Source organism: Passer montanus, unplaced genomic scaffold (assembly GCF_014805655.1).
Source record: "Passer montanus isolate IOZ18808 unplaced genomic scaffold, ASM1480565v1 scaffold19, whole genome shotgun sequence".
Taxonomy (NCBI): Eukaryota; Metazoa; Chordata; class Aves; order Passeriformes; family Passeridae; genus Passer; species Passer montanus.
In genome coordinates this window covers 8,570,165-8,576,164 of record NW_024366480.1, presented here as the reverse complement: position 1 = coordinate 8,576,164, position 6,000 = coordinate 8,570,165, and the positions used below count along the sequence as shown (strand labels likewise).

The 6,000-nt window shown below is 38.0% G+C and overlaps 1 protein-coding gene across 2 annotated transcripts in view; it reads left to right on the top strand.

The window, feature by feature from the left end:
* Positions 1-2,048: 2,048 nt before the first annotated feature.
* The window catches only part of LDLRAD4 (low density lipoprotein receptor class A domain containing 4), a 235,347-nt gene continuing 231,395 nt past the window's right edge, over positions 2,049-6,000 (top strand). For both annotated transcript variants that reach the window (XM_039706288.1, XM_039706287.1), the window contains exon 1: positions 2,049-2,179. The gene's annotated coding sequence lies outside the window, so the exon portion shown is untranslated. The remainder of the gene's footprint in view (positions 2,180-6,000) is intronic.

Genomic DNA, 6,000 nt, shown 5'->3' with positions numbered 1-6,000 from the left:
TTTTGATGTGTTTTGTTCTACAAATCTCAGTGGGCTGTAGTGAATCCTTGTTTTACATCTTCCCTCTTTCAATGATTGTCCATATTCTGAAGGCAAAACACAAAGGTCGATGTTCTCTCTTGGACTTTAGTACTGCTCCTCATCTCAGTTAGTTTTGTCACTAAATGTAATAATTCCTATAATTTGTCTTCTCATATTTAATATTTCTTCTGTTGCCCTTAGGAGTAGATTTCCTTTCAATGTTAATCTTACTCAGGGAGGCTGTAATCATGACTTACTAATTTCTTTCTTCTTTTAATGTTCTCAAGAATGTCTTCCTTAACATTAGGTAGCAGATCCGGTGGATTTTTTGCTGGTATTAATTGCTGTGTAAGGAAGTGCCCTTGAAAGTCAGTTATGTAAATGAGCAGCCTTGAGCTGCCCATAAGAATGATGTTGGCTTGAGTTTTAATTTAATAATTGAGAAATTGGAACATAAAATGGTTCTTTAAATCTAAAATAGGATAGAGTCATATTCTTTATTAGACAAATTCTAATTGCATGGACTGTATCAGCAGTTTAACGTGTAGTTTCGGTGATCGCTTTGCGTGCAGGTGAGCACTTTAGATGGTCATTGTTGGATGGTTACTATTAGGAAAAATTCTTGTATTCAGTTGCCTTAGGTATTTTTAGGTGAGTATTCTGAAAGAAATTACTGGTTTGTTGTGGCTTTAAAACAACAAACTCAGTCTTTCTTGAAATACATTCTTAGCATCTGCATTTTTTTTTCCTTTATTAAGTTAGTGATCATAAAAGTCGCTGTAAAAGTTTCTTGTATTTTTCCTGGAGATGTGGCATACTTGAATCCCTTGGCTTATTAAAAAGTCCCTGAGTTCTGGACAGTGGAGGGTGGATACCTCATGTCTGTTTGAGTAAAGGTTAATATTTATTATTATGCATAATATATGCAAAAACCAGTGGATGTGAAGTTATTTGCAAATACAGGCTTGGCAAACCTCCTCTGGAATTCGGAAAGGGTTTTCCAGCTCGACTTAGTCATTTTTTCCCAAATGTCTTGGCATAACTGATCACTCAGGAGTGACATATGGTAGAAACATGCTCTAAGGGACAAGTCTCCCGGATGGCGCACAGCACCACACAAGATAGACAGATGGTGGCTTATTCAACCTTGGAAAAAGTTTAATCCTACATATTGGCACGTCGGCCTGGGTACCGAGAGAGAGGCACACACATGCCTGTGAAATCTGAGGCAAAGCTTTTGTGAGTTTGCTTGCTGTCACTGAAGGAACTAGAAAGACTGAGCTGATACTATACCCAAGGAGTATCTGCAAAATTACGGGCTCACCGTGCTCTCCAGGAAAAGTGATGTTCCTTAGAAAAGTGGAAACTCCAGAGCCAGCAGGACAATGCAGAGAATAAGATTTGGTGAACTTCTCACAGCTGTTTCCAGCCTAAAACATGCTGTTTCAACAAAGCTGCTGAGTACTTAACTTATTCACCAATAGCTGTTGATTAATTGAAGTGTCTAGTAGGAGAAAAGGGTATTTTATGTTTTTCATAGTTTTAGTTCTGTTTCAAGAGTTGCTACTACTTTGTGAATTGTATTGGTGCTTCACATCAGAGAAACTGTAGCCTTTCTCTTCCACAGGTTGTAACAAAAAGTTAGAAATTCCCTGATGGTAATTCCAAATTTATAGCCGAATATGCAAAGAATTGCAAGTTTTTAAAAATTTATTTATTTTATTTTTTATTAATTTATATTTATTTATATATTTATTTTTAATAAGGAGAGGGAATCAAACCTTTCACTTTAATATCTTCATGTCTAAGATAGTGAAGAGAGAGAGAGAGACAGAATATTTAACATGGAAAAATAAATCTGCTTTGAATTCTTTCTGGAAACCAAGTAGTGATTGATTGATTGATTGATTGGTTGAACTTCTGGAGTCAGGGCCATTTCCTGTGAGGATTTTGAAAATACTGACCAACTGAAAATATAAAGGATTGGTTGCCAAACTTTTTTTTCCTCCACTTTCTTTTTCTTGTAGATCGCACTCAATATTCACAACTAGAAGGAAAAGCAAGACTCTCCTGACTCTCTGGACTTCAAGGATATCATTATGTTGTATTGGATGAGTTTAAACTAGACAAGACTTCTTTCTTAAACACTTCGAGAAAGGTAAATGTAATTCAAACAAACTAATCTTTTCCCATAGGTAGAGGAAAAGTTAGGTCATATTAATCCCATTCTAGTAACATTTCAACCATACTACACCACAGAATCATCATATTTTGGATACTTTGTATAGATATAGATACCCATATTAAAAAAAATAAATTAAAAATAGTGTGTGTGTATATATATATATTTATATAGCTATACCTTCCTGGTAATTTTTAGATGTTAAAAGATTTTGATTTGTCAGCCCTTGTATATTTTGAGGAAATGTACCGGTTTCAAGCCATTCTCTTATATGAAAGAAGGAAGAGGAAAGACAAGGGAGATGTCCACAGTAGCCAGCCTGTTGGTAATTACTTGTATGGATGGGGAAGACCCAGTTAATGTTTCTGTTCTGCCTAATGAGTAAAATTACTTGAAAAGGAGATCCTAGCTAGTGAACTATAAAGTCAAATGACTGAAGCAGTACTGATTGACACATACATTTAAAATATGGTGTGGTTTGGGAGACCCAGAGGGAGCTGCAAAGAGAGAGGCTAATTAAATAACCTGTTGTTTAGGATATGCATTGAAGAAGCAAGAGATGTCAAATCCTTAAATTCAGCTGAGGGTGCTCTTGTGTAATATAAATATTTGCTTACTTTTGGCCTAGTATAAGCAGAGATTTACTCTTCCTCTGGATATGAGTACCCATCATGTATTTTTCTGTCACCCTTTTCTTTCTTTTGCTGCATGTCATTGTGAGAAATGCTGACCATAGGTAGCCAAGCCCGAGAGCCTACAGAAATTGTTGCAGAACTACTGTGCCCTTTTTATTTTTTCTATTTCCTATTCTTTGTTTTTTAGTAATTTTTCTATTACTATAGGACTTAGTAAATAAAAATTTTAATAAGTCTATTTTGTGCCCAAGTGCAGTCAGAAAAATGTGACAGACGTTAGTTTACTCCCTGTCTAGACCCTGCAAGAGTTTCTCATACACTTCACAGAAGCAGTGAGTATTTCTGTGACCCTCTGTGACACAGTCCTGCCTCAGTGTCAGCAAGCATGCCTGTGGGCCTTACAAACATCACGTATTTGTGAGAGACAGAGCTCCAGTCTGATGAGATGATTAAAATTCTGCAGATCCACAGCTGACACCTTTTTGACCCAGATCTGAAGTTCAGACTTGGAAATACTTCAGTCCCTTGAAATTTTAGGTCATGCTTCATAGAATTGCTGTTTTCATAATTTATAGGCTGTGTGTGATGGTATCATTGTTGAGTCGCTGAGCGTCGGTGTGTGTGAATCAGCCATCTCCTGTCAGGGCTGAGTCTTGTATCTCCCTGGCCAGTGACAGGGGAGGTCATTACACGATGACGAGACTCTGTCAGGTGGGAATGGTTCAAGGTAACAACGTGGCTGTGTCCGAAACAAGTCACTTCTGCTTCCTGGTAGTAATGACATTTAGAGGACTGAGGCAGAGGACGGGGAGTTCTCATAGAGGAACGGAGACTTTGTGAAGACAGAGAAGGGAAGGGTTTGCAAGTTTAGGAGGAACAAAGGCTGCCTTTTGTAGCAGGGTTTTGAGTTATTTATGGAACCAGATGAGGAATAGAGAAACTTTCTGCACAGAAGAAAAGCAGACTTCAAGATCTGGAAGAGAAGCTGCATTGAGTTCTTAGGCCACTGACCTAAGAGTGAATAGAGAAACTTTCTGCACAGAAGAAAAGCAGACTTCAAGATCTGGAAGAATCTGCACTGAGTTCTAGGCCACTGACCTAAGAGCGGTAAGGAAGGAGATACAAAATGCACGTGGTCTCATTTTATTTTGTCTAGACTTGCATACCTTGTACACTTCCCAAGTAGAGAGTGATTCGGTATTTTGGAACTTGTACAAAGCTTCTGCATGTTTTGCTTCAACCAGTGAATGTCCTGGAAACCCAGCATACCCTCAAGGTTAGATCCTTGTGTTAAACTTGCTGTAAAATTTGGGCAGGATGTAGGTTAGCACTAATGATGGGATCCTGTGCCATCTTGCTCTGCCAGGGCCTGTTTCTTTGGAGATGCAGTAATCAATACCAAGGAAAAGTAATGCAGAAACTAAGAAAATTATTTAGCAGGAAATAACTGATTCAAACCATTGGAGACCAAAGATGGTTGGGAAGAGCCAGACACAACTGTATGTGGAGCAGTGGGGATTTTACCATACAAGTTTCTGCAAATTGCTGCCAGGCTGTTGAGAGCTGAAGTTAAGGTTGAGCTGAAACATTAAAGACTAGGACTAAGACATCTTGCTGCACATCTCATGGAATACATTTAGGCTTTATTAGCTGCAGCTGATTAAAAAATGTACTCTCAAAAGGTGTAGCCAAACAGGAGGAAAGAACAATTTAAAAATCCTCATCTATGCATTAATCCTGTGGTAAGAAAATGTGAAGATGTAATTGTCTTCTATACTTCCCTCCACCTTGTTGGGAGAATTTTTTTTAGATATTAATTTCTAATTTAGTACTTAGTCTCCTTTCTTTTTCCTCCCCCTCCAAAAATCTCCTCAGACCCTGATGGTTTAAAAATGATACCATGCAAAATTGATGTAACTATGTGTAGGTTGTGATGTGCCTTGGAGGTGTGATGTACCTGTCTTAAAATCTTAAAAGCAGGTAAAGCTGGAAATGGCTGCATTCACTTTTATGCTGTCTATCCCCCTTTGTTCTCTCTCCCTCCCCCTTCTGCTTGTGCTCACTTGCTCTCTCTTTAGTATAACACAGTTGAACAGCAGTGAAGTGTAAAATGTGCTTTTGCCAAGGTCAGTTTCTTGTGATTACTCGCCTGTGGCAACTTATGCCAGTTGCAACAGACTGAGTCTCAGCAGTCCACAAAGTCACACTGGTGCTTATGCAGAGGACACCCAGTGTAGGTTACAGTAACCGTAGTCTGGAATAGCTCACGATGCTGCTGAATTTTAGCTGCTTTATTTAACTCTTCTGATCTGGCTTGTTCTTGCTTCGGTGGTTTGGAGTCTGTGCCATGAAACACTGGGCTGTCCTGGTTCTCTGGAGACCCTTGAGGAGGAGTTTGGGTAGATGAAATTCTTGTTGTTAGAGGTTGTTTCTTTTCTTATAATGGATGGCTCAAATTTCAGAATTTCTCATAAATGAAGAGAAGATGCATCATGAACACATGCATCTTCTAAATATTACCCATATTTTTTGTGATTGGCTTGCTTTTGGGTGAAGTTCTATCAAATACTGCCATATTGACATTGACACAAGAGAAATTGTTTATCTGCATAGCAGGAAATACTATGAAAATTTTAAGAGGTAGTTTTTAAGCAAGAATTTAAAAGATGAGGAGACAGTCTTAAATGTTGTGCACACTCATATGCATAGAATAATTTTTTTGTTTAGAAGATAAAAATAATTTTGACTACTCAGACAGGGGAATGTGAGTGTGAGATTCCAGAACATTCACTTTAGTAGATAAGATTTGTTGGATCCCATTTTGTTGTATACACTGGATTAGCTACCACCATGTGGAAATAAAGGTAAGGGACCTTTCCTTTCATTCTCCTTTCTCACATATGAGCAAACATATCCCTTTATGGAAAAATGTTGTATTTAGAACAGAAAAGCATGGACCTCCTATATTGTTTGCCTATTTGTACTATCAGCAATATACAGGATTTTGTTTTCCTTCTGGAAATATTTACTTTTGGAAGAAGTATTTAGCTCTTGAGCTGTGTGATAGTGACTTTGAGGATGCTTGCCTGTCAGTACTGACTAGTAGTGAGGCAGTACGTAATCTTGATGATTGACTGAAGGCCTAGATCTGAACTTTGGCAA